The sequence below is a fragment of the Nansenia antarctica genome (genome assembly GCF_963989245.1).
Source record: "Nansenia antarctica genome assembly, chromosome: 4".
Classification (NCBI taxonomy): domain Eukaryota; kingdom Metazoa; phylum Chordata; class Actinopteri; order Argentiniformes; family Microstomatidae; genus Nansenia; species Nansenia antarctica.
This window is the reverse complement of record NC_137689.1, coordinates 27,393,694-27,415,143: the sequence shown is the minus strand read 5'-3', so window position 1 is coordinate 27,415,143 and position 21,450 is coordinate 27,393,694.

Genomic DNA, 21,450 nt, shown 5'->3' with positions numbered 1-21,450 from the left:
ATGTGTGGTTACCTGACCGTCTTCCTCATCTTCTGGTACTTTTCGTTTGAAATACTTTAACAAACTCATCTGAAAATGGAACCAGGAATTTATGAACACATAGCTAGCTAACATTGCTAGCTAACATTTCTGGCAATTACTTTAAGTAGTTCTAAGGTAGCGGAAACATAATTGTTTCACAAAATAGCCTGATTTAGTTGACCATGAACATCAGACTACATTACGAATGTTCATTTAAAATACTTGTATACTGAGCACTGGTATAAGAACACGAACCATAGAATGCAATAACCCACCGTCGTGCTGATGCAGTGTTGCTACCTGAAGTAGTTTGTAGACTAGACGCAGCCTACCTAGATGTATTCGACCAATCACAAAACAGTTTTGCAAGCGCGTCGCTTCGCGCTTGTGGGTGTGTCTAGCGCTGTGAAGGTCTGAAAAGCGGCCTAAATTTTTTTTTTTTTTTTGGTTGAGAAATCTGCATGGTGGCGGAGGAAATTCCATCGTGGCGGACCGCCACGATGAAATGCATGTAGAGGAAACACTGAATATATGGTATTTCTTTTATCTGGAATTGTGAAAAGGAAGCATACAAAGCTTTTTAAAATGTCTTGAGTTTCAAATGGGAGTTTCTACCGTGCCTCATTCAGGAGAGAAAATCCTCATCCAGGAAATTGCTTCAAATGTTTGGGGCTTCTGAGTGTAGTAAGAGTAACAGGAGGCAGAGGTACTGTTCATGTCAGGTGTCCTGTGGTCTTGTACCCTGGAGGGAGCCTTTCTCTTCACAGTGACACACTTCAACACTGTGTCGTTAGTATTTTGTGTGTGGGCTCACCTAGACATACCTTGCCTTCAGTTTCCGAGAAGAAATTCTCTGAAGCTGATCCCTCCATCTCTTCTTTTTCAAGTTGAAACATTGCTGACTTTGCAGGTTTGTTTGCCACTATTACAGGGCTAAGCAGTGGAGTGGAAAACTTGATTTTCTGCCGGGGTAACAATTCCCTGCGCTGTATACCGTAAAACTAATTAAAGATGTGAGCTACAAAAATGTATCATCCCTGTTGTGGAGCTTCAAAAACTTCATTACCTCTTCCTATTCCCCTGTCTTTCATTTTAGCGTATTTATGTAATTGGCAGGCAATGGAGGTTGTGCAGAGGGGAGCTGACGTGGGGCTGTATGGTGTCGGTATAGATTAAGGGGGATAAGAGACCTCACCTAGGTGTTTGCTTGATTGATTTCCCCAAACTACAGAAGTCCAAATATTTGGAGACATCGAAAGTTCACATTCGACACAGCAGAATACAAATTGCACAAATTAGTGGTAAAAGTGCAGTTTTAAGAATGGCATATGCTAGACTAAACGGTGCATTTGAAAAGCTTGGGAGGTCACGAATACAGTACGCGGGTAAATATAATTAGTTCCCCATTTAGCACTGCCATCTGAGCAGCAAAACTGAGAGACTCATTTTCCTTGACAATTGTTAATTATGCTAAACCCTGCTCATCTGCTCTGAGCCTCTTTATTAGATGTGGGACATCATTTGCTCCAAATAAAAACAGACTAAACATCCATTACATAAACATTGTTGGTGTCTGATACCATTCCTCACATCACTCCATGCATTACAATGGGTCCTCTGATTTCTACCTCCATCAGCCTCCACTGGTTTACACCATATTATGACTGATGAGTGAGATATTTGGCTGGATACATTCAAACTTGCATGGCAGCCTGCCATGGAGAATCAAGTCACCCTTATTGCACACGCTTTACCATACATGACAGCATTCAGATAAACCTATATTGTTCCCTGCTCTGACAATGAACATATGAAGTATTTTGAGAAACTGCAACCCATGATTCTCTAACGCCAGGAACACACCACCCATGTCTACCTCAGCATCCATACTGGCAGCATTTCTGCTGCGACTTTAACTGCGGAGCTGCTACAGTCAGCCCTATCTTTGTACATTGAGTTTGCCTTTGATAATGGACAACAAAAACATAATGTTTCATTTCACTTAATTATAAATTGTTCTGGCTTCAGGCTCTGCTGTCACCCATCCTTAATGAGCGGTTCGGAAAGTGAGACAGTTATAAGCGGAAAGCAGTCACGTGACTCACGTCGTTTTAGTTTACCCTCTTTCAGATCAAGAGTACTTCATTACCTCAGCAACACCTACTACAGTATAATAGTACCTATACGATTTTTTATTTAGCAGAAGCAGATGGCGAAAGCGTTGAGTAGAGAGAGAGAGAGAGAGACTTGTTTAGACATGCCTCGACTTGTCATAGAAGTTGTTTACACAGTTCTAATTTATTTGTATTGATTTTTAAACTGCAATGTCCACACTTCTTTTTCACTTATTAACAACAGTTAAGAACAGTTAAGAGAATCTCTGCATGGCGTGCCACGGCAGCTAGCGTGAGAAGCGTGTCTCATGCTCGCTGTGTGGCTGCTCTAACCCATTAACATGGCTGCCGAAATGAAACGCACTACTACTACAACTAGTAGCACTATGTGCTATTGAGGTTGACGTCTGTGGTGTGGTCCTAAAACGAGCATTCCTTATTGTTACTTGAATCAGGTGCTGTATGTACAGAACACATGCCATTCATTATTACATATACTGTATAGACATCAATATTTTTGTATGCATATTGCTGAATACCATATGCTGCCACGGCAACACTTTCTTGTTTACTGGCTGTCAACTGGAAGCCTACTCTGTGTGACTGAAACAGGAATCATAGCCAATATCTCCTCGATCTCCCACAATAAAGGCATCTCGCTTGATCAGCAGTGTCAGCTTTGGTGCCAAAATCAGAGTGTTCTCTAAACGCTGAATGTCTGACACATGCCAAGTCCAGGCAACAATTCAATCAGTGCACTATCACAGGGGACCAGGCTTATTGACAAAGAGACAATACGTGGGCAGATCTCTGGCACACTGACAACTGATACGGACACTACACTGAGAGGCTCCATTTATCATGTGTGGTTTAGTGCATTTTGTAACCTTATGGTAGATTTAACATGTGTTTGTGTCTGCTGCTCCAACCAATGAGCCAATTCAATTGCTTTTAAACTCCACACAATTAACATAATCCATCAGGTCTCTTTATCCTGTCCGGATGACCAGGAGCCATGGCATGTCTTTTGAATGGAGTACTGTATAGAACCAAAAAACTGCCAAAATAAGGTATTTAGTTCATTATTGTATGATCTGATGAACGAGGAAAAAGACGCTCCAGTAGAAACTTTGTGGGCTTGAACTGTTATTTTGGTCGTAGAAAAAGTTTAAAGATGGTTAACTGTGGAGGATAGATCGATAGATTAGCTGGGCAGTTGAAAGAACTTGAGAGATTGTCAGTAGATGGAAAACCAATTGAAAACATGGGTGTAGTGCAACAACTAACTGACAACCAGTCAAAAAGATACCTTTTAAGTAAAAGGATTTAATACCATGAAGGACCATGTGAACGGTGTCACAAAACAACAAACACAGCCCTATTCTTCCCTACACCTCTGACCTACCTATGCCACATAACACCACCCCTTCCCTCTCTCGCTACACATGACACAACACACATTAAGTAGGAGACAGATCTTCTGGAATTGGATGATAGGGGCTGGTAGATGATTGGACGACAGGGGCTGGTAGATGATTGGACGACAGGGGCTGGTAGATGATTGGACGACAGGAGCTGACAACGTTCTACGACAACAATCGCTTCTCAATGCACACCACCGACAGGCAGGCTGATTACTATAGGCTCTACCAATCCTACCCAATATTGCTTGCCTTGCTTCCACAATTTCTCCAATATACAACTGGGCATATTGTGCTTACATGCTTGAATATTATTATGTAATATAGGTGTCTTGTAATCCCATATGAGATGAGCCATGTAGATGTGGCATGACACGCAATAACATTATTGCATGAAATGATCAACATTTTAATTTTGTCAGCTACGAAGCGGATGTGTTTACTAGAACATGGAAATGCAAACGCATCACATTATTGCATTACAATTGTCATATTGACTCAAATAATGCAGGCAAAAGTGGAAAATGAAAATGCTATTGGGATTGCATAGTAATTTTCACTTTAGAACTTTAGAATTTTGTCAGTTACAAAGCAGCGCATTATTTTGATAATGAAATGTCAAATGGCTTTGCATTATCATTTTAATATTGACAGTGAATGTGCATACCAGGTAGATTTTGAATATTGACTGAAAGAATGCATGCAAAAGTGGAACATGCAATTGCAATCTCAAATTGCAATAACATTTGAATTAAGTCTGAAACCAAGAAGCCAAGGAATCATGGCTGAGCATGGCTTCATGTCACACAAGAGAAAATTGACAACATCGCAAGGACGTGCCGTCCATATAAGCAGAGTAAGCAGTGCTTACCCAACGAAAAAATAAAAAAGGACTGTGAAAATATTAAAATAAAAGTGCATGTAAACCGTTTGTTTGTTTGTATTAAAAGAGTCGTATTTTAGGTCCCAGGGCAGCAGGAGTCATTCATTTTGACGTTGCATTTTTAGCGCCACCTGCAGGAGTAAGCACTTCCTACTCTGCTTTGCGTTACATTATAAGCACTTCTCTCTCTGCTTTCCTTCGCGTACATTCGAATGCGTGAACATGTATTTTTATTTTTTTTCCGATGCCTCAGCCCGCTGTTTAATGTGGCCAGGGTAAGCATGCTTACAGCCAATCAGTAGTTCTTTCATTCCGATAAGAGCTACTGATTCAAGTTCACTTAACATTTCACCTCTCGCCCGGCAGAATAGCTTATGCCAGCTAGCTCAAACGATCTAAATAATAATAATCAATAAGGATAACTTGCTTGATTTTGTGAATATGGACATTACTGTCAGCGACCTAAAGGGATTTCGTAGACTGGACTGGACTGGAAAAACACAACTACTGGCTAAATTCCGCCCGAAGCCACCACTCACCGATCTTCACACCCAGAAAGGGAGAGTCGCCAGCAAGCCTGGTATGAGCGGTTTATATGATTTACAGTATATGATTCGCGAGGCTGGTGATGTGTGATGTCAAGTGCCTGTGTGACAAAGTATGAAAAGAAAGTGTGTTGTGAGTTTACTATGGAGGTTGGAAACTGTGTGTGTCTGTGTTGTGCGTGTGTGCGTTTGCGATGTTGAAACTGGACTTGTAGATTTCAGCAGGCTGGCTACTTGAAAAAATCTTGGTTCAAAAAATGACGTTACCCCCGTTTGATGTTAGCCCCCACACATCCGTGTGTCACATTCAATCAGAACAACCCACTGTTTGCATCCCACCCCTGCTAGATTCCCCAGGTAAACACAGGGATGTGTGTGGGGGAAGGCATAGCGACTCCATTCAAGTTTTGCCATGCTCCCCCGTTCCTAAGGAAAATGGGGATATGTCGTTTTTGACCATAGCCCCCCGGGATTTGGTGACCTGTTTGCTAAAGTTGTCATACGAGTACCCTCTAAATCAAATCAAATCAATTTTTATTTGTATAGCGCATTTCTTACAAGATGCAACTCAATGCGCTTCACATACTGACAGAGCTGCAAGCAGGCAAAAGTAAAAACCTGTACACTATGTAGCCAGGAAAATTCCCTTGCAGCCCTCTACTCATAGAGCGACTACTAACCAGTTTGCCTACCAGCACTAGGGATGTCCCGATCCGATATTGATATCGCATATCTCTGCGATATTGTTCCTGAATGCTGGATCGCAGATCGCACCAGAAAAACAGCTAACAGCTAGCGGCTAACGTTTCGTTCTAAAACGAAAGTATGTTTACAAGCCAGGCAGTAACGTGCAGTGAGGTCATTGGCTGGGTAGGCAGTGAGCTATAAAAAAAAAAAAAAAACATGCGATTAACGCAGCAGCCAGACTTCAATAGCGCATACTATAAAGGCAATCAATAGCCCTTATATCTTTTGCCGCAAAACTCACTTCTTCAAGAAGTAGGCCTACTACCAGGATCCTCCCTCTTAAGCACCTATTGTATTGTTAGTTTGCTATTCTTCTCTATGCTATATTGCTATACTGTATTTTTAGTTTGCTATTCTTCATTTTGCCTTAAAAAAGCAGTACACTCCTACGTTAAATGCAATTATTGTAAGTTGCTTTGAATAAAAGCGTCGGCTAAATGACTAATGTAATGTAGGCTAATATACTATACTATAACGTCAATCACATAGCCCATACTATACTATCAATTAGCTGGTCAAAAATGTCAAATGTATTGTTATCTCATAACTACATACAGCGTAGCGCAACAGCCTGTATGGCATTGCCTACATTCACCTGCATCTCAACAGGATTTACAGCAGCACGCAAAACAGCTCAATGACAATATAAATTCACCTGCATCAACAACACAGGATTTACAGCATTTGAACCGGCACGCAATAGCCTACATTATCTTAAGCATATGTAACATGCGTAGGCAAATGTGCGGCTAATTTCTCATCCTTTTCTGCCATCAAATGTAAAAGTTCGACATAATTCCCACGATTGATGGAGCTACTGCTCTCGTCGTGCCCCCGAAATGCTCATTCTTGTTTAGCAAGGTAGCATGTTGCATCAATTAGGCTTTTCAAGATGTCCCTGTTCTCCTTTACCTTTGCGTTGTGTGCAGTAACATGCAACCGGTGCTGCTCATCCAGGGCCATGTCTATGCGACTTTTGCCAAAGGTTTCCAAGGCCATCTGAGAGTGGATGTGGGCTGTGGATTTTTCATGCTTCTCTAAAGCTCTTCTTCACAGTAGCCCCCTTTCACCCACACACAGTCGCTAGACGAGAACAATAGGCAAAGAAATAAGAAATAAGGAAGCAGAATAGCTTTTTAGCCTGGCTACATCCACACAGCCAGTCCTTTTTTTTGTACCATTCCGTTTTGAAATGTTCGTACAATCTTCTGTCCCTTCCTTTGGGTTAATTGAGATAGGTCAGGTGTTGCCCTCCCATTTTCAATCACATTTCGTTTTTGCTCAAAACTGAAGGTTGAACATCATTTTAACTGTTGGATATCCATGATGCCTATCGCAAGTTAGCTGGGGAAATTTAGAACCACGGCGCGAACAGCAGAGGAATGCCGCTACGGCAAGCCAAACAAGCCAAACGCAAACTGTCAATCATGCTGTCAGACAGTCAGAAGCAGCGTGGCACGGTGCCTCAACGGCCATCAATGAAGACAATGTGAGAACAGACTACGCATGCGCAAACCTACGAAACCGTTGGTCTATCACTTCGCATAGCACAGAAGCACAAGCACAGTCTGCCTCTCGCACACACAGGTGCCTCTCGCCAGCAATCAGCAATCAGCTAGCTTTGGGAGCAAACTCTCCTGGTGCCAGGGCATGCATTCTATTTTTAAAACAACACATTTTACATCATTTATTTTTATTTTAACAACATTTTAACACATTAAAGTTAAGAATAATTAGTAAAATAAATAAAAAAAATATATATTTTTGAGATAAAAAAATAATAAAAAAATATTTTAAAAAGACATTCTTTTTCTTTCTTAAATGCCTGGGTGAGGCACTGCCTACCCTGCCTCACCTGACTGCACGCCACTGAAGCCAGGTATCACTTACCGGTAGCCTCCGGCAACAGTGAATCCAACCCACAGATTATAAGTATTTAGTGATCGTTAAACTTTTGTTTATTATATCGAGTGGTACTTTAAAACTTCAAGTTGCCTGTTATGAAAAAAACGAAAAGCAGATATTGTTGACACCCCTTTGATTCTGCGACTGGTTTCTGGTCTCACCAGCAGCATCAGGCTACACTTTTACAGTTTTTCTCAATTGCTTTGGTGCATTTCTCTGATCAGAATTGAAATTCTCATAACTGTTAGTTCAACCTCCACAACATTTAGTCATGTGTGCACATCATAGTAGCAGTTTCTCATTCCTTCAAACAAATTGCAAATGCTTTTGGACATGCATCAATTGCTGTCATACAATTCTCTGCTGTTTTATAACATTATCATTTGCTTATGTCATGTCAGTCAAAATGAACTATACTTTTGGATGCTTAATAGTCATTCCCTATAAAACTAATAGTCCTCATTTCATTGCTTGAGTCATTACATCCAAAAATGTTGAACAAGTTGTCAAAATCTGTCAAGAAAATTCTATACATTTCTTTATCATTTTTTCCTGAAAAAACTATTTCTCTCAGCTTTCACTGATGAGGAGGAGTGTGTGAAGCATTGATTGTAACCAATGATAAGCCACTTCTCCACAGTCACTCAGAGCTGAGTCCCATGAACCCTCAAGCATATATGAACCGAGCAGGACATAGTGTGTACCATTTTGACAATACTGTGACACAGAAATAGAAGGTCAGCATCGTGGAAGAGGGGCGAGGATGCGGGGAGGAAGGGTAAGAGCACAAAACAGGGGAAGAGGAAGAAGAGGCCAAGTACATAGGCAGATTCCTGATGAAATTAGGGCAATTGTGGACCATGTTGTCAATCACGGCCTCACAATGGCTGAGGCTGGCCGAAGGGTGCAGCCAAATGTTGGGAGAACCACTGTAAATTCAATTATTCAAAAATTTCTTCGGGAGAACAGGTGTGTATATTGGACAGTATTTCAGCACTAAATCTGCACTGCACTACTGTCATTGTGTCATACATGAAGCTTACAGTGGGACAAGAACTTGTCACTTTTTACATTTTACATTTAGACTTACAGCTTTACTGCAGCACAGATTTACTGTATTGTAGTGTAAAGTAGTGTTACAGTAAATATTTGCCATATTTACAGTATGATACTGTACTGCAGCATTTTACAAGTGGGAAGCACTGTTATTGTACACTACAGTTACACTATAGTTAAAGTAAAATATCTCATGTTTACTGTACATTACTGTAATTTTACTCTGCACCACATAGACAAGACAAGGCAAGACAACCTTGCAGAGGTGGAAAAGGGCCCCTTTTTACTCCACAACAAGAGGAAGCCATTTGTGCAATGGTGATTGCAAACAATGCCATAAGGTTGAGAGAGATACAAAGCGCTGTTATAGAGGATGACAATATCTTTGGGAATATTGAATCTGTTTCAATCGCTACAATTGACAGAGTGCTCAGGAGAAATGAAATGCGCATGAAACAATTGTACAATGTGCCATTTGAACGGAACAGCGACAGAGTGAAGGAGATCCGTCACCAGTATGTACAGGTAAAACATGTATGTGTTCTATGCATACTCTAATGTCCAGTACTGTAAACTGGTTACTTTGTGTAGTGCCATGCAGTACACTTACATTACAATTCATACTGTACAATATGTTGTCCAAAATGCATTATGTTACACAGGAAAAGTTTTTATAGTTTTTTCTCTCTCTCTCTATTCTGGGATAAAGCATGTACTGGAGCTGGAGGCCAGGGAACCGCTGCACACATTCATATTCGTTGATGAGGCGGGTTTCAATCTGGCAAAAGGTAGAAGGCGTGGAAGAAATCGCATTGGACAGAGAGCCATTGATGTCCCAGGCCAACGAGGAGGGAATATTACAATGTGTGCAGCCATCTCAGAAAACGGCGTCCTCACCCATATACCCTGTCTTGGTCCATACAACACACAACATCTGCTGACTTTTTTAGACATTCTTTACAGGGACATAATCCCTGAGAATGAGAGGGGTCTAAATGGAGACCATCTGAACAAGTATGTTGTTGGGATAATGTGCGTTTTCACCACTCAGATCTGGTCAGACAGTGGTTTGCAGCACATGAAAGGATGCTGGTGGAATATCTCCCTCCCTACTCCCCATTTCTGAATCCAATAGAGGTGTTTTTCTCTGCCTGGAGGTGGAAGGTATATGACCGGCATCCACATACCCAAATGGCCTTGCTAGCGGCCATGGATGCAGCATGTGATGACATCACAGCACAGCCCTGCAGAGGGTGGATTCGCCACTCAAGGAGATACTTTCCTCACTGCATTGTCAGGGATGATATTCGCTGTGATGTCGATGAAAATATTTGGCCAGACAGACAGGAACGTCTGGATGTGAATGAATGATTTACAGTACTGTGCATGTTGTATGTTCCAATTCAGTTCCAATATGTACTGCAATATTGTTTACAGTTGTGCACAGCTCTACCCAAAGGGTATTTCTTATGTTTGTGGTAAATAAGTTTGTATTTTTCTTTTGCATAATGCTGTGAACAAATTAGAATTGCAAAGAGCATATGCAGTAAAAATGTGAAACATAACTATTCAGTGTCTTGTACTCATTTACCTCACTAAATACAGTAATGTGTAACCCACTGTAGATTTCAAATGTCTGTGCAAATAGTGTATAGTACTGTCTTGAGCATTTTCAGGTAGTGTCACCAAGATCTGACTTTTTTGCATTGGAAAACACTTACAGAGTGAACTGTCATAATGAAAACATGACAAAGCCATTTGACTATCTTGTTCATAAACAATGGTGTCAGGACTTTTCATTTTGATGACACTGACACTTTCATTGACATGAATACTTGCTTTTGAGGAATGAACTATCCATTTTGAGCAAGTGACACGCTTTTGCAGGTTAACACCTAGGTTTTGCAGTTTGTACTAATTGTTCTGAGAAATGCACTAACTGTGGTGCAAATGTTAATAGTGATGTGAGAAATGCACCAAAGCGACTGAGAAAAACTGTAATGCTTCACACACTCCTCCTCATCAGTGAAAGCTGAGGTTCACCCAAGAGAAATAGTTTTTTCAGGAAAAAATGATAAAGAAATGTGTAGGCCTACAATTTGCTTGACAGATTTTGACAACTTGTTCAACATTTTTGTATGTAATGACTCAAGCAATGAAATGAGGACTATTAGTTTTATAGGGAATGACTATTCAGCATCCAAAAGTATAGTTCATTTTGACTGACATGACATAAGCAAATGATAATGTTATAAAACAGCAGAGAATTGTATGACAGCAATTGATGCATGTCCAAAAGCATTTGCAATTTGTTTGAAGGAATGAGAAACTGCTACTATGATGTGCACAAATGACTAAATGTTGTGGAGGTTGAACTAACAGTTATGATAATTTTAATTCTGGTCAGAGAAATGCACCAAAGCAATTGAGAAAAACGGTAACAATATGTGTGGGAGCCATGGCCATTTTTCATGAAAGCAGAACAGGGCTGAATAACTAACAGTTACAACAGGGATATGCCCACAAGCGCTGTGGGCTTGTCAAGTCTTATTTTGTTAGTGGAAAAGGTTTACAGATGTTTTGAAATAGATTTGCTGGGTAGTTGAAAGAAAGGGATAGTCTAATTATGGTAGTGCATAAGTTTGAGATGGTTTGGTTGGTTGGTTGGATGAATAGAATGTTAGATAGGTAGATAGATAGGATGAGCCTGGGGTACTTCAATGGAGCGGGTACAGAGTTGGTTAGTTGACGGGTAGAGAGTGGGAGAGTTGGTTGGTTAACCGGATGATCGTTTTTGGAGTTGCAAAAAGCATAATCATTTAAATTGTTTAATAGATATCAGAAAGCTTTTATCAGGGTTGATGAAGAGTGTATGGGTATTTGAAATAAAGTGAGATAGGTTGGTTAGGTTGGTTGGTTGATTGGATAGATTAAAGAGAGGATGGGTGCAGGGGCGGCGCTAGGGGGTGGCTACTGGGGCTCAAGCCCCGGATGTTTTCTGAAAAGCCCCGAATGTTTTACTTAAAAAAAAAAAAAAAAAAAAAAAAAAAAAAAATATTGAGTAACGTGCAGTACCGGAGTCCAACAGAGAGGCAGCAGCTGCGCGACATTAGCCTGCGTACTGCGTAGCCTGCCCTGCCCTGAAGAAGAAGTGATCTCAATCAGTGCCTGACTTGCAAAATTGTAAGGATGGATATCCCAAAGTTGTTTTCAACAAAACAAGCGGCAAGAACTGTTGCAGCAGCAGTATCAGCAGCAAGAATGACATCACCAGCAGTGATGACATAGATGATGTTTCAGGTTTGTGAATCTTATTAGAAAGGTGACTGACTCACTGACACTACTTTTCCGGTTTGCTGATGCTAGCTGGCTATCATAACATAACGTTATGTTATAATGAAAATGAAACATAGCAAGGTACTGTTACGGTACATGGTAAGAAATCAAACAAAGGATAATACTTATACAAATAAAGTGAATAACAGGCTGATAGTCTTTGATATCTGCACTCTGGTTGACTGAGTAACAAGTGAAAAAGAATGATGTAACGTTAATGTTACAGCTAGTAAACATGGAGTAACCACATTAAGTATGCCCTTATGGTAGTATGTATGTATACAGAACATGACTCAAATCTATCCTAAGATGTAACGCTAACTAACTAAGTTTGTTTAATGTCCCAGGGGGGATTTGATTTCACAGTACTATACACAGGCCAACAATACATGTAATATATCGTCATATAACACAGGACAAGACTCTAAATACAATATAAGTGGTGAGCACAGAGTCTGCCCTGATATACATACTGTAACATAACTAGCCTCAGCCCATCAATTATGTAATTCTATACAAATATAAATGATGGTGACTGACTGACAGGGGGAGCTACGTGTGCTGACCTCCCTCTGTGCCCAGAACCACCACAATTAGTTTGCTTCATTAAAGGGTGTGAATGTATATGTGTTCTCCAGTGCCTTTTGTCCGCTTTAAGGTGGTGGTAAGTTGAAGGTTGAAGGCAACATTTTCCGGCGCGCTCCGCGCGCACATTACATTCTCCCTCTGGGCTAAGCCCCGGATCTCCTACGATCCTAAATCCGCCCCTGGATGGGTGGATGAAAGAGGGGAGGTAGAGAAAGATCAAAACAGGTGGATCCGAAATGATATAAAGAGCTTACCTCGATCAATTCTCTTCATCGATATCACATTTTTTTCACAACTTTGCATGCTATACGATGCCACCATTTTTTTCCCGAGACGGTAAACACATCCGAAGTCACATCCAGTTTTCTCCAACTGGAGAATGTGTCATGTCCGGTTTCAACGCCGAATTTCCGAATTGGTCGGCCAACCCCAAAAAATTGAGATATTGTAGTGCCGGAGGAAAAAGGAAAGACGTAGGCAACGTAATGATAACTGTTTAATCAAAATAACAACTTGTACTCTCAGTACAGGACCAGAAAATAGATCACCAAAACTGTTGTGTCTAAACAGGAAGTTGCAACGTTAATAATCCTCCCCTCTGCCCCTAGTGCCAGAACTGGTTCCCTCCCACTACACAACCAACAGTAAGAGGAGAACATGAACCCATAATGTAGTCACTACACCAGCCCCCCCAGTGTTCACCTCAATATTGGAAATCCTCACGGCGAGGAGGGCGTATGGCCCGGCCCCTACGATCGTAGGTAAAGTCAGGAGGTGCGGGAGGAGGTGTGACATCGCCCATCACGTCCTCCTGCAGGGAAGGACGGGGGGCAGTGACGACCGGGGGCTCGCGAGCTGCGGGGGGTTGTCGGGGTCGGAGGGGGGAATGGCCAGGGCGCGGCAGGGGAGGTAGGACTGGAGGCCGGCCTCTGCGCGGTGGCAGGGCCAAGTCCAGGGGCAGTTCAAGGTCCAAGTGGGCCGGTTTGAGGCGATCAACGGACACACACTCAGGCCTACCCCCCATGTCAACCATGAAGTTCTTGGCTCCGGCCTCGATGACACGGAAAGGCCCGTCATAAGGAGGACGTAGTGGAGTCCTGTGGCCATCATGACGAATGAAAACGAACCTCGCTGAGTGCAGCTCCGGGGGCACCCTCGAAGTAGGGACACCATGCTGCGTAGTCGGGACCGGGACGAAGGTCCTGGCGCTGTCCAGCAGGGAGGCGCGCTGAGCGGCGGCGGACCAGGGCTCCGTTGACTTGGGAATGAAGTCACCGGGGACCCGCAGCGGCTGTCCAAACACCAGCTCAGCGGACGACGACTGGAGGTCCTCCTTAGGCGCTGTCCTGAGCCCCAGCATGACCCACGGCAGCTTGTCAAGCCAGTCGCTGTCCGTGAGGCTGGCTCGAAGGGCGGCCTTCATGGATCGATGGAAACGCTCACAGAGCCCGTTCGCCTGCGGGTGATAGGCGGTTGTGCGGTGGAGCTTGACCCCCAGATTCTCCGCCACCGCTGCCCACAGCTCTGAAGTAAACTGTGAGCCACGGTCAGAGGAGAGATCAGCAGGGGTGCCGTAGCGGGAGACCCACACCGCGATGAACGCCCGGGCCAGGTCGGGGGCTGTCGTTGAGGAGAGCGGAACTGCCTCCGGCCAGCGAGTCGTCCTGTCCACCATGGTAAAGAGATAGGTGTATCCGTGCGAGGGGGGCAGCGGCCCTACCAGGTCCACGTTTACATGATCGAACCTCCGCTCAGGCACAGAGAACTGCTCCAGGGGGGCCTTGACGTGTCGATGCACCTTGGCGCGCTGGCAGGCGATGCACGTGTCTACCCAGGCCCTCACATCCCTCTTGAGCCCATGCCAGACGAATTTCTCTGACACCAGCCGTGAGGACGGTTTCCTACCAGGGTGAGACAAGCCGTGTATCGCCTCGAAGGCGGGGCGCCTCCAGTTGGCGGGGACCACCGGTCGTGGCTGACCCATGGAGACGTCGCACAGGAGCGTGGCCCCTGCGTCACCGAAAACCACCTCTTCTAGGCGCAGTCCTGTGTCCGACAACTTGAGAGCCTGGACGGCGGGGTCGGCGGCCTGGTCTGCAGCCATGCGCGCGTAGTCCAAACCCAGTTGGACCGCACCAACCACCGCCCTGGAGAGACAATCCGCGACCTGGTTGGACTTCCCAGCAACGTGCTGGATGTCTGTGGTGAACTCGGATATGTAGGCGAGCTGGCGCTGTTGGCGGTCGGACCACGGCTCCGCCACCTTGGACATGGCGTGCGTGAGTGGCTTGTGGTCCACGTAGGCCGTAAACTCGCGGCCCTCCAGTAAAAAACGGAAGTGTCTGACAGCAAGCCACAGCCCGAGGAGCTCCCTGTCGAATGTGCTGTACCTTTGCTCTCTGGGAGACAGCTGGCGGCTGAAGAATGCAAGAGGCTGCCAGGCGTCCCCAACCCACTGTTCGTACACCGCTCCCACAGCAAAGTCAGAGGCGTCCGTGGTGAGAGCAGTGGGTGCCGAGGGCGAGGGGTGGGCCAACATGGCAGCGCGGGCCAGGGCCGCCTTGGTGTCCTGAAAGGCTTTGACACGCTCCGCCGTCCAGTCCACCGGCTGCTTCAGAGTCTTGCCCTTCTGGGCATCGTACAGAGGCCGCAGGATGTGAGCGATGTGGTGGAGGAAGCGATAGTAGAAGGTTACCATCCCGATGAACCCCTTGAGCTCGCTGATTGTGCTGGGGCGCGGGAAAGCAGCGACAGCTTCCACCTTCGAGGGGAGGGGGGTCACCCCCTCTGCGGAGACCCGGTGCCCGAGAAAGTCGATGGTGTTCCGTCCGAACTCACACTTCGCCGGATTGACAATCAGCCCATGTTGGCTGAGCCGTGTGAAAAGGGCCCGGAGGTGGGACAGGTGCTCCTCCTCCGTGGTGCTTGCGACGAGGATGTCATCCAAGTAGACGAAGAGGAATGGTAGGTCCCGGAGCACCGAGTGCATGAGGCGTTGGAAGGTCTGCGCCGCGTTCTTCAGGCCGAACGGCATCCGCAGAAACTCGAAGAGTCCAAATGGCGTGATTACGGCCGTCTTAGGGACGTCCTCGGGGTGCACCGGCACCTGATGGTACCCCCGTACCAGGTCCACTTTGGAGAAGAAGCGTTTGCCTGCCAGGTTCGCTGAAAAGTCCTGGACATGTGGGACCGGGTAGCGGTCAGGCTTGGACGCGTCGTTGAGGCGGCGGTAGTCCCCACATGGGCGCCACCCGCCGTCTGACTTAGGGACGATGTGCAGGGGAGACGCCCAGGGGCTGCTCGAGCGCCGAACGATGCCCACCTGCTCCATATGCGCAAACTCCGCCCTGGCGATGGCCAGCTTCTCCGGGTTGAGGCGCCTGGCCCTGGCGTGGAGGGGAGGCCCCTCGGTCTCGATGTGGTGCTCCACTCCGTGTTTCACCGTGGGCGCGGAGAAGGTGGGCTTGGTAAGGTCGGGGAATTCGGCGAGCAGCCGAAGGTACTGGTCACTTTCGGCGAGCGTATTGGACCACCCGCTGTAGACCGCCTCCCCCTGCGTACAGGCGAAGGAAGCGAAAGTCTGTGAGTTGACCAGGCGCCTGTTCCCCACGTCCACCAACAGGTTGTGGGCGCACAGAAAATCCGCACCAAGGAGGGGAAATGTGACAGCCGCTATGACAAAATCCCACGAAAAGCATTGCCCTCCGAAGCACACGTCCACCGCCCTAGTGCCATAAGAGCAGATAGGTGTGCCGTCCGCGCCTGCCAACTGCGGACCACGCTCCTCCTTCGCCACATCCGATTTCTCTGCCGGAATGATGCTCCACTGGGCACCTGTGTCACAAAGGAAACTGCGACCAGAGGCGGTGTCTTGTATGAAGAGCAGCCTGTTGGTGACGCCAGCGCTCAGGGCCACTACTGAGTGCCGGCCCCGCCGTTTCCCGTCGGTCCGAAGGTGCAGGGTGAGCGGCACCGTTTGGCCTTGGCGCCAAAAGTGGCGTGGTAGAAACAATGGCCCGCAGCGTTACCCTGCTGGCCAGAAGGTCTGGCGTCATCCTTCGCTCTCCTGCGACGGTCGGGTGGCGGGGCGGCCGCGGGAGCGAGCAGGTCGGGGGACCGTTGAGGCATGGCCAAGACGAACCGGTCCGCCTCCCTGGCCAGGGCGCGGGGCTCCATGATGGTGGTGTTGGCCAGCGCCATCCTAACTTGAGCTGGCAATGTGCGCATGAACAGCTCTGTGAAGAGGATCATGGGGTCTTCTGTACCGAGCAGGTTTAGCATCCTCTCCATGCGCGCAGAAGGCCTCTCGTCACCCAAGTCCGACATGGCAAATAGGCGACGCACCCTCTCCGCAGTGGACAGTTCAAATGTCTCTAGAAGCAGGGCCTTGAGGCGCTCATATTTGTTCGTCGTCGGGGGAGCAGACAAAAAACCTACCACTCGAGCTGCGGTGGAGCTGCCCAACATTGCCACAGCATGGTTGTACCGGTCGTCGTCGTCATCGATGTCACTTTTGTTGAAATGTGCCTCTACAATAGCAAACCATGCAGCAGGCGTTGAGTCCCAGAACTCTGGTAGCTTGAGAGTGGGAGTGTGCGCACCACGCGTTACCCTGACAGGGGATGGTGATGGCTGCCGCTGGTTTGAACGTCTTCCTCGCCCGGACATTTTGCAGGATTGTAATGTTCGTTCGCTGGTTTTTGTACACAATTACGTTAACAAAAATCCACGTCGGGGTCACCAGTGTAGTGCCGGAGGAAAAAGGAAAGACGTAGGCAACGTAATGATAACTGTTTAATCAAAATAACAACTTGTACTCTCAGTACAGGACCAGAAAATAGATCACCAAAACTGTTGTGTCTAAACAGGAAGTTGCAACGTTAATAATCCTCCCCTCTGCCCCTAGTGCCAGAACTGGTTCCCTCCCACTACACAACCAACAGTAAGAGGAGAACATGAACCCATAATGTAGTCACTACAATATTCTATATTCACTGTGGGCATGTCATTTCGAGCAGAAAACCAGAAAAATGAGGTGGATAAGATCTGGTTAAGAGCTTAACCAGTGTGGGTTATACTGAGTGAAGCAGTAGTGACTTGTGAAAGGAAGAAAGGATAATGCTAGGTAGTTGAAAAACTGCTAAACAGCTTTATACTAGCTTATTCTGATGTGATTTTGAAAATCAAATGTAAGGATACTGGGTGGTAGAATGCACATATCTAAAGTCATGAAAGGAGGGTCCTGAAATTTGATTGAGTGCAAAGTATGGCTGTTCTAGTGTTAAAAGGCCATAGATAGATAGACAGGATAAGCCTGAGGTCAGGTCCGGAGTGGCTAATCGGGAGGATCTGGAGTTTTCCCGGTGGGCCGGTCTGGGCCGGTGTTCGGTCGTGGTAGTACTTGCAAGCCGATACCGTTCTCTTACCGTTCTCTCCGCATATTTCATTTTGATTGGCTAAAACGCTTTTCTAAAATCATATTTATCCAATGGCTGTGGAGAAAGCAGAATGTCCAGATTCTATGGAACACCTTCAGCCTATCAGGAAACCGCATTCATGTTTCTATGGCAACGGACATTGCCCCACGTGGATATAGGGAGCTGGGTGAATGTGCGAACCATCCGCTGACTCAAGGAAGTGAAACTTATTGTGTCAGGCTAGTTTTTATATGTTTTCATAGCACCAACTTGAAGTTTTAAAGTACCCACTCGATATAATAAACAACAGTTTAACGATCACTAAATACTTATAATTTGTGGATTGGATTCACTGTTCTCGTTTGCCGTAGGCTACTGGTAAGGGACCACTTTACTTGTAAACATACTTTTGTTTTAGGACGTGTTCAAAATCAAGGACTGTGTGTTCATCTATTTATGTGTTTTTAGCATGTTCATGTTCTCTCAGCATGTTGTGTGATGTTATAAAAACGTAGTTAGACGTTCGATGTACCACTGTTAGCCGCTAGCTGTTAATAGCGTTTGTTGCTGCGGCAGAGTGATTTTTCTCCCAGTCTCTGTCTGAGGTGTACCAACATTCAAATACGTGTGTCGTCTTCAATTTTCCGATTTCAATGTATGAAACATCATTTGAAAGCTTACAATCTGTAGTTTCAGGCTATGTAAAACACTGAAAAATTACTTGAGCAATTGGTTTATCCTTTGACCAGCTGTTATCACTGTCATTGTCTGAATGAGTGCAGAGTTGTGTTTTATGTTTTCATCTAGTGTGTGCACGCGTTAGCCTTGACAGCTATGTCAATGCATTTGTGTTGCAAATGGGAGGCAAGTTAGCTAGCTAGATAGCCTACATACTCTACAGGCCTAACACTGTCATGCTACTTTTCTTTATTAATATACTACATTGATACTGCACTTTGACTTCACTTTTTGCTCCATACAGATACTTTATTGAGGTTCACATTCAAATAAAATATATTTGTTATTTGTTAAGTTTTTATCTGCATAGTCTATTATTGGATGCTACTGAATAAACCAAACAGAATAGGAAACAGAATGGAAATGCATATATATTTTAAAAATGTGATAGACATAGCTCTCAACTCGGCCAGAGGGGCCGGATGCTACCAGGGGCACCTAAAGTTCGGTCCAGGCCTGTTGAGAGGGTGTCCCACATTGTCCCACACAAACATACTCCTTGTCCCACATTTGGTTTGTTGGGACCTGGTCACCCTAGTGGTGTCCAGCAAGGGATTGCTGCTATCACAGTAGAAGGCACAGGTGAGCTGTTGTACCAGTGTGGGAACAATGAAGCAAACCCATGACATAGAATCCTGTGAATGCAGACAAGACTGTAGAGAACAGTGAGTCCGCTATTACAGACTAAAATACCAAGGTTGTAATTACATGATTTTAATATACTGTAATCGGTTGTGAACTAAAGTGGCCCGGTCTGAGGCATGAAACCCGGTCTGAGGCAAGTCCCACTCCGACCCTGCCTGAGGTAGTTCAGTGGAGTGGTTCGAGGGTTGCTTGGTCGAGTGGTTGAGAGTGGTTTCAGTGTAGTAGAACTGGTAGCAAAGACGCAAAAAGTGCATTGTTGTGTAATCATTCTAAGAATGTATTTTGCAGGTTTAAGAGTTCTAAAATGTGCATAGCAGTTACAGTAACAAATGAGCTGTCATAATGTTGGCCTAAAATCAACATCTCACCATGTCAACTGTTAAAAATCCATCATTTAGTTAGACCTCCATGTTAAAATGTGTACTTTCAAGACCTCTGCACATCCACGTTGTAGGAGGTGTGGTAACTTGCTGAAGCAAGCCCACTCAAGTATGAGCAAGAACAATATTACCATCTTACTCCTTAGTGTCAAGCAGAACCTGGATTTGTTAGTATTATTCAAACCTTTACTTCACACCAGGGGGCAACCCTTCACAAGTCATCACATCACTTTGACAGACAACAGAATTACAGATAAAAAAGAGCCTGTTTTACCAAAGAATTATGTTTGTCACCACAGAGGATATTCCGTGTCACTCAGTTACCCCAGTGATGTTTTTAAAGGTACACCATATGGAGATGGCTCTCCCTCGTGCATGGGATCCTTCTGGCTGTAACACAAGGTGACACCTTGTATCTTGAACACACACTATCAAACAAGATGTGTGAAGATCCACTGAGCTCCCTAATGCATACTAAAAACCTGTGGGTCCCTCTGTGAAGAACATAAGACAGTCACTTTTAGTTGAAATGGCCACTTGGTATGTATACCTCCTCTTTCATTGAGCATACTACCGCACAATTGCTTTTTGTACAGCGCACAGTGGGTGTAATCATATTGGCTTTGCAGCTCAAAGCACTCAGCATGAGTCAAAGGGAGTACAAAAGACTATAACTTAACAACATCCAAAAGTGAAGGTATTTACACATGTTTTTTTACAAATGATTTGATCAATATAAGAATAGTTACAATTTACAGATAATCTGTAAAAAAAAAAAAAAGACAGAAATAATAATAATAATCTACGTCACCCAGCGCGTGCGGCAGGCTGGGCCAGTGAGACGGGGAGGTAAGTGATTGCGTCGTTTCAGAGGTTTTTGTTTGGGAAACAGACGGTGGCACCTCGGGGACTGGCAGGAGTCCCAGGAACCAATCGTGTATGAAACCATTCCCACGGCGCAAAGGCTATTTCCTCTCGGTTTAAAGCGACCCTGGCATCATAAATGTTGTTGTTTCAAAAACAGATGTGTTGGGGGGAACACCTGTTGTGTTGTTATATTTGAATCCTCGTTTCACTTAATTTGATATGAAGCAGCTTTCAGTCGCTTCGCCACATTTCTGACTTTTCTAACAGCCTTTGGTGATAATGTATATCCACTGAATATAATGCATAATAGCTTCCCAGACAACACAAGGGACTCTCTCTTTATACACAATTTCTCCCAGTGGGCGCTATGTCACTGTGAATGTGGATTTAAGTGCACACATACTGTGCGCATGTAATGTCAATAACGAGCGCAGGGGGGATATTCTGTCAATGTCGCTAAAGCAAAATCCAGGCTTATTTTTGATAACTCTCGCGAGACTTCCTTTAACGTTGTTGATGGAATACCCACCAGAACTCAAGATGTCAGGATTGCCGGAATGTTTAACATGCTCCCAAGGTTCTACAAAACGTGTAACTTAGACGTAATATAGAATAAACTATCATCCCAGTCCCGAAGAAAAGCACGGTGAGCTGCCTAAACGACTACCGCCCGGTGGCACTCACACCAATCATCATGAAGTGCTTCGAGAAACTAGTCCGGGCCCACATAGTCACACGCCTCCCGCCCAACCTGGATCCATACCAGTTCGCCTACAGAGCCCACAGG